At 51.3% G+C, this 6,633-nt stretch overlaps 1 pseudogene; it reads left to right on the forward strand.

The window, feature by feature from the left end:
• The first annotated feature begins 727 nt into the window (after positions 1-727).
• Positions 728-1,549, forward strand: LOC109458918 (small ribosomal subunit protein eS6 pseudogene; annotated as a pseudogene).
• Positions 1,550-6,633: the final 5,084 nt, after the last annotated feature.

Genomic DNA, 6,633 nt, shown 5'->3' on the forward strand with positions numbered 1-6,633 from the left:
TTGGTGACTCAGCCTGGTTTTTTTCTGCTCAATGTTCTTTGCCCACCTTGGGCGGGCAGCTGGTCCTGGTTCCCTTGGGGTCCAGATCCAGAGCTCTGGAAAGACTGAGGCAGCCCCGAGCTCCACTCTACGGGTTCCCCACCCATAAAGAAACCAGCCCCCTGGGTTACTCAGGCAGCCCATGCGTCTTGATGTTAGCCTACTCAGCTCAGCGTCTGCTGTGCGACACCTGGCTGTGACCTCAGGAAAGTCCCTACTCCTCTGAGTGTCAGTTTCCTTGTCTGTAAAATGGGATGACGATAATCTTCCTCACAGGGCGGCTGTCAGGACTAGAAGAGAGGCTGCCTGGTGAGCGCCGTGTTCATCCTTTGAACCACACCTGGTGAGCACCTACTGTGTGCTGTTTCCCACTGGGCATGGAGGCTGCAGTAAGGAGCACAACCCACCGCCTCCCCTTGGAGAACACCCGTGGCGCTTACATCTGGTCAGACACTCAGGCGCTCACCTGGGGATTCTGTCTCATGTTTTGTGTATAATATTTACAAGAAAATCGTTGATATTCAATGGAGGAAAACACACACTACATTGTACAGTGGGCTGACTTTCTAAGCTAGCATGGTGGCTACTCACACACATGTATTTAAAGTAATCCACGTTGACTCCCCTTGCTGCAGGAGCACCCCGCATTACCATGTTTGATGGCTTCCTGGGCACCACGTGGAAGGACATTCTGTAAAGAGCAAACCACCACTCTTTTTCATGTCTCTTTGGAGACAGTCGGCTGCTTCAGGATGCAGCCGAGCATCTCTTTCCCAGCCACTGGCTGCCAGAAACTCATTGAAGTGGACGATGAACGGAAACTTCATACCTTGTATGAGAAGTGTGTGGTCACGGAAGTTGCTGTTGACGCTCTGGGTGAAGAATGGAAGGGTTGTGTGGTTTGAATCAGCAGTGGGAACGACAAACAATGTTTCCCCATGAAGCAGCGTGTCTTGACCCATGGCCGTGTCCGCCTGCTCCTGCGTAAGGAACACTCCTGTTACAGAGCAAGGAGGCCTGCAGGAAGAAAGTGCAGATCTGTTGGGGGTTGCATTGTGGATGCCAATCTCAGTGTTCTCAACTTGGTCATTGTATAAAAAGGGGAGAATGGTATTCCTGGTCTCACTGATGCTACTGTGCCTCGTTGCCTGGGGCCCAAAAGAGCTGGCAGAATCCGCAAACTTTTCAATCTCTCTAAAGAAGGTGATGTGTGCCGGTATGTTGTGAGAAAGCCCTAAACAAAGAAGGGGAGAAACCTAGGACCAAAGCACCCAAGATTCAGCGTCTTGTTACTCCACGAGTCCTGCAACACAAACGTCAGTGTATTGCTCTGAAGAAACAGCGTACTAAGAAAAATAAGGAAGAGCCCGCAGAATATGCTAAATATGCTCAACTTTTGGCCAAGACAATGAAGGAGGCTAAAGAAAAATGCCAGGAACAGATGGCCAAGAGACACAGGCTGTCCTCTTTGAGAGTTTCTACCTCTAAATCTGAGTCCTGTCAAAAATGAGATTTTTCTAAGAGTAACAAATAAATAATATCAGACATAAAAAAAAAAAAAAACCCAAAAAAACCCCACTATAACTGCCCCACGATTCAGTTGTTAAGCCCAATGGCTGGCCCAGGCTGGGGTAAACTTGAGTGTTTCCTTGGAGCCCACCTGGCCACTGCAGGAGGCTGCCCACCAGCCCTGAATGCCTTCCAGCTCCCACCCGAGGAGCCCCTAGTGGGTCAGAGGCTGCCCAGGGGTGAGATCTCCCAGCATGCTTTTGGCCCAGGCTTGATCAGCACCCTGCCCCACCCTGATGGTAAAGGGAAGCCTTTGATCATGGACATCATGCAGACGGGGGGGGGGTGGAGGGAGGGTTTGCTGATTGCTGAGGCAGCAAAGCTTTTGAAGCTTTTTGCCAAGCATCTGCAGGAGGATTGAAGTCTGTCCTTCTCCAAAGGCCTCAGACATTTCCAGGACACATTAGTTCAGGGCTCCGAGACGGGCAGCCCCTCCGTCGTCTGGTCTGACGTGCTGCAAACACTTCTTCCATCCCGGGTTCAGATGCAGCTTCTGGACTGTCTGGGATCCCAGTTCTTGACTTGGTGGCACAGCCTAGATGGGTGGTCAGAGCCATTAGATCTTTGGGATGGAGACTCTCTCAACAAGCAATGTCTTGGGTGGGGTTGGGGGCGGGCCCTATAAAACGGGAGGCCCTCAAGCCTGCTGCCAGGTGGGGACAACACCCCCATGACAGCTGCATTGCTTAGTCCTGCTGACTCCAGTGAAATGCCCACGTAGCCACATCCCCACGCTGGGGCCATCCTTCAGTTATATAAATGACATTTTCGTGTGTTCTCAGTGGCCAGCACATAGTAGGTGCTCAAAGAGCGTGTCCTGGATGAATGATTTGCACTGAGCTGCAGGGGGAGAGGAGCATCGGAAGGAAGAACCAGGAGTTGGAATCATGCAACTCTCTTTCCTGCTCCCCGTCCTCCTGCCAGCTCCAGGCCCCTCCCAGTAGCCACATACTGCCACGTGTACATCTGGAAGAAGGGAAAAACATAGGCAGAAACTCAACAAGACCCAAAACAGATGGCAAGAACATTATGGGTGGGGCCGAATCTGGGAGAGCTAGGGCCAGCCAGAGAGGAAAGAGGGATTTCCATGACACGAGTCAAGAGTGCACAGGGCCAAGCCGCATGGCTGGGAGCTCCTAGCCTGCAAATTCAGCAGGACTGGAGTCTGGGGTGGCCAGGAACCAGCAGGGTCGTCGGGCAGGGTGAGGAGGGGGTGCATAGTTGCAGCCTAGAAGTGGTAGTGTGAGCAGGAGGAAGTATTAATTGGGCTCCAGGCACAGGGAGGAAACAGGGGACCCTCTTCAGTGCAGCAGCAGGGTGGGGGTTGGGGGTGTGGGTGGCTGACCTTCAATGACCTGACTGCTGTTCATCGCTGAAGGGAATGAATTAAAGCCACAAACTGAGATGTGCATGACATACAACTTGCTTTATTTCTCCGCGACGAAACTTAACTTCCATTAGGCACTTCCCTTCTGCTGAAGTCAAAGAAATGGACTTTTGGCCAGCTGGGGCTCCTTTCCCACCACATTTCCCGGGGGCTGCATCTAGGTGCCCCTCCCTGGCAGTGTCCACTGACATCTGCTGACTTTGTCAATGTCCCATCTGCGTCAGACTCCTGGCTCCGCCCACATACCTGCTAAATCATGCTCATTCCTACAAAGCCTCCTGGGTCCTCAACCCTCTTGGGACATCCAGGTCCTCCCTTCACAGGCACTTACCTCACAAGTTCTGTGTCCCTCAGTGGGCTGTCTGAGCCCAACCCCATTTACCTGGATACAGGATGTGGCCATTTTTTCCCCGGGGTCTCAACCGCCTGCCTCCTCAGGGTTCTGCCTGGGGAGAGAGGAACAGCTCCTCTGAATCTCAGATGCCCCAAACCTGTGGTGGGTCTTCGCTGCACCCCCCACCCTGCCAGGCTCAGTTGGGGTGGAGGGGCTGCAACCCCAACATTGACACATTCTTTGCTTTCCCTCAGCTCACCTCTCTCTGGGGGCATCTTGGGTGTTGGGAGAGAGGGGATTATGTGTCTACTTGATTCCATCTCCCAAAGATTTCAGCTAGGCACACAGGCTCTCTTTCTTATTTTGAAACTTAAGAACCTGGAAAAGACTTGCTTTCTGCTACATATCCCTTCCGTATTTGTTAGGATGCTTTTGGGTGTAAGGAACACATGTCATCCCCAAGCAGCGTAAAGGAAAAATAACCCAAGGTAGGGCAGCTGTAGGGCTGGTTAATTCAGCAGCTCCACAAAGCATCCAGGTTTGTCCTGTATTTCTACTCAGCACATGATGAAACAGCTTTGCTCTTAGGCCAGTTTCCTACAGGGCTACAGGACAGCAGCCACAAGATGGTGGCCACAAGATTGCTGTCCCTGTCCAGGTGTCACATCAGGCTTGATGAAGGCCAGTGAAAGAAGAATCAGATTCTGTCATCCAGCAGCTTCCCCTCATTTTTCATTGGCCAGAACTGGTCACATGACCACCCATAACCCAACCTCTGGGAAGGAGAACAGGGTTATGCAAAGCAAGACTTAGCCCTGAACCCCCAGGGTCTGCGCTGAACCTCCAAGCAAGATCAGAGAGATTGTGGGGGGAGAAGTGGTTACCAGTACAGCTGCTTCCTTTTTTTATCAGAGTTCTTTGGCCACATGTTCAGATGTGGGTCTCTGACTCAACCATCATATGTTGGTTCTAGGAAGACTTCCCAAACTTAGAGGGTAACCTTGGCCCCGAGTGTCACCTGATTGTAGTGCTTATCAGTTGTCAGCTCTGCCAATTGGGCTTCAAGCTTCAGGGGTATGGGGGGGGGGCTAGAGCAGCACCACCAGTGTCACCACCACTGGGAGCTCTCCCCAACCCTCCCAAGCAGAGTTGAGCTTTTCTGCGTTCAACCCAAGCCAAGGGAGGCACTGCTGAGTTTAAATCTAACTAGGTAAATGAGGGCAGATCACCTGGCCTCTCTGTGCCTCAGTTTCCTCACCTGGAAAATGGGGATGATAATAACAGCATCTACTCCATAAGGCTGTTGTGAGGATTAAAGGAGTAAGTATAAAAGACTGGCGCACAGTAGGCTCTCTATAGGTGTTCATATTATCATAAGGTAGATACGTTATTATACTATTTTCCAAAAGAAGAAACTGAACCGCAGAGAGATTGGATAATTTCCTTCACGTATCATTGGTCATTCATTCACCAAGGATGGATGGACTGTCTATTATAGGCTCCGCACTGTGCTGGGCACAGGGGGCAAAGCAGCAAACAAAACGTCCACACAGCCCCTGCCCTCATGTGGCCTAGAGCCTAGTGGGGGAAACAGATGTTATGTGCAGGTCATCCACCAGGACCTCATATTACGGTAAGTGCTCTCAAGGCATCATGGGAGCAGCTAATTTGGAAGGTGGGGGTGGGGGAGGCAGTGAAGGCCTCTCTGAAGAAGACGTGGTTCAGCTGAGACCCAGAGGGTGCTCGGGAAACGGGATGGCAGGCAAAGGGATCAGCATAGACAAGACCTGGAGGTAGGAACCTGCTCAGCACTTCCCAGGAACTGAGGGAAGGGCCAGGAGGTGGGAGGACTCAGGTTTGCATGACCTGGGATTTTGCATCCATCCAGTGGGCAGCAGCTGAAGGAGTTTCAGGTCATTGGATCAGAGGTAGACCCAGGGTTCAAACCCAGGCCTTTCTGACAAGTGTCCGGGACCTGAGCTATTGTTTCTCAGAGGATGGCTGCAGGATGCAACACCTCTTGAAGTTCTTTTGATCGGTCTCGTGATAGGGCAAGACTCTTACAGGAGTCTATGGGGAGTGGGTATCCTTGGCACTCGATCCCCGCAGCCAGTGGTGTGCTGGAGCAACTGGCACCAGCTGGCAAGAGCCGATTGCGTGCATCTGTTCCCAACTCTGAGTTCAGAGACATCAGGATGTTAGCTTGAAACTGGCCACGGGGGCGGTACTTACACTGTAGAAATCGGCAAACGTTGCAATTTTAATTTTTACAAAACAAGCCCTTCATTAAAAGTGCAGCCCCTGCTCCCCAATGGTGAAAGGATGTTCCCTGTTGCGTTTATCCCATCATGACAACCATTCCAATGAGGCTGGAGTCCTGGGCCTCTCATAGGTGGGAAAGGTTATGGGTGGGAGCGGGTGGGGGCAGGGCCTTGTGAAGGAGGTACTTTGGGTGTGGTCCCCAGTCTCAGTGACCGCCTCTTTCCCTGGGACCCCTCGCCAACCCTCCACCCTTCACCCTACCCTCCAACTCTCCCAGGGCCCATCTCTCTACTTTACCCTGTCCCCTGGTGGCCAGGGTGGTGGATGGTTCCAAGGCAGACCCCAGACGCAGTAGGGCCAGCCTGAGTCCTGCTCCTGTCCTTTGAGAAGCAGAACCACAATATTTGTTGACTGGATGAATCCTAAAATTTGGGGAGGTTAAAGGGGTGCGTGGGGGGGTCTTCTCTTTTGCTCTAGCCAAACAAGGCCCTGTTTTGTTTGTTTGTTTTTGTCCCTTGCGTGTGTTTTGTTGAACTGGGCACACTCTATGTCTCTTACACGCATTACGATCACATTTTCTAAAGACAGATTACCTATATAGTCCGAAAAATTATTTTTTCTGTCTTGTTCATTTATTTAGCTAAAGGCTTAAGAGGGTTAGAATGAAATAACTTGTATTTACTCTAACACTTGATAGCAGGACTGTCCTGACAATGCAGGCCAATGGTCATTGGACTGACATGCTCCCTCAGTTATAATTACTTGCACTTGTCCTGCCCCCTTACTAAGATAAGAGGCCTTGAGTTAGGCAGACTTCAAGTCCCACATGTCCTAGTAACTCCCACAGCACCCAGCCCAGTACTGCCTGGAAGAACTCAGTAAATCCCTGTGGAATTAATGACAGGATGAATGGATACCTCCTCATCCCCACAATAAGACCTTCCTTCCTTCTTGCCATCTTTCCGTCTACCCATCCACCCATCCCTCCATCCTTTCAACAAATACAGTTTGCGTGCCTACCCTGAGCCACACATGGCTTTAG

This window comes from Rhinolophus sinicus, chromosome 1, assembly GCF_057876585.1.
Source record: "Rhinolophus sinicus isolate RSI-liver-muscle chromosome 1, RSI-T2T, whole genome shotgun sequence".
Classification (NCBI taxonomy): Eukaryota; Metazoa; Chordata; class Mammalia; order Chiroptera; family Rhinolophidae; genus Rhinolophus; species Rhinolophus sinicus.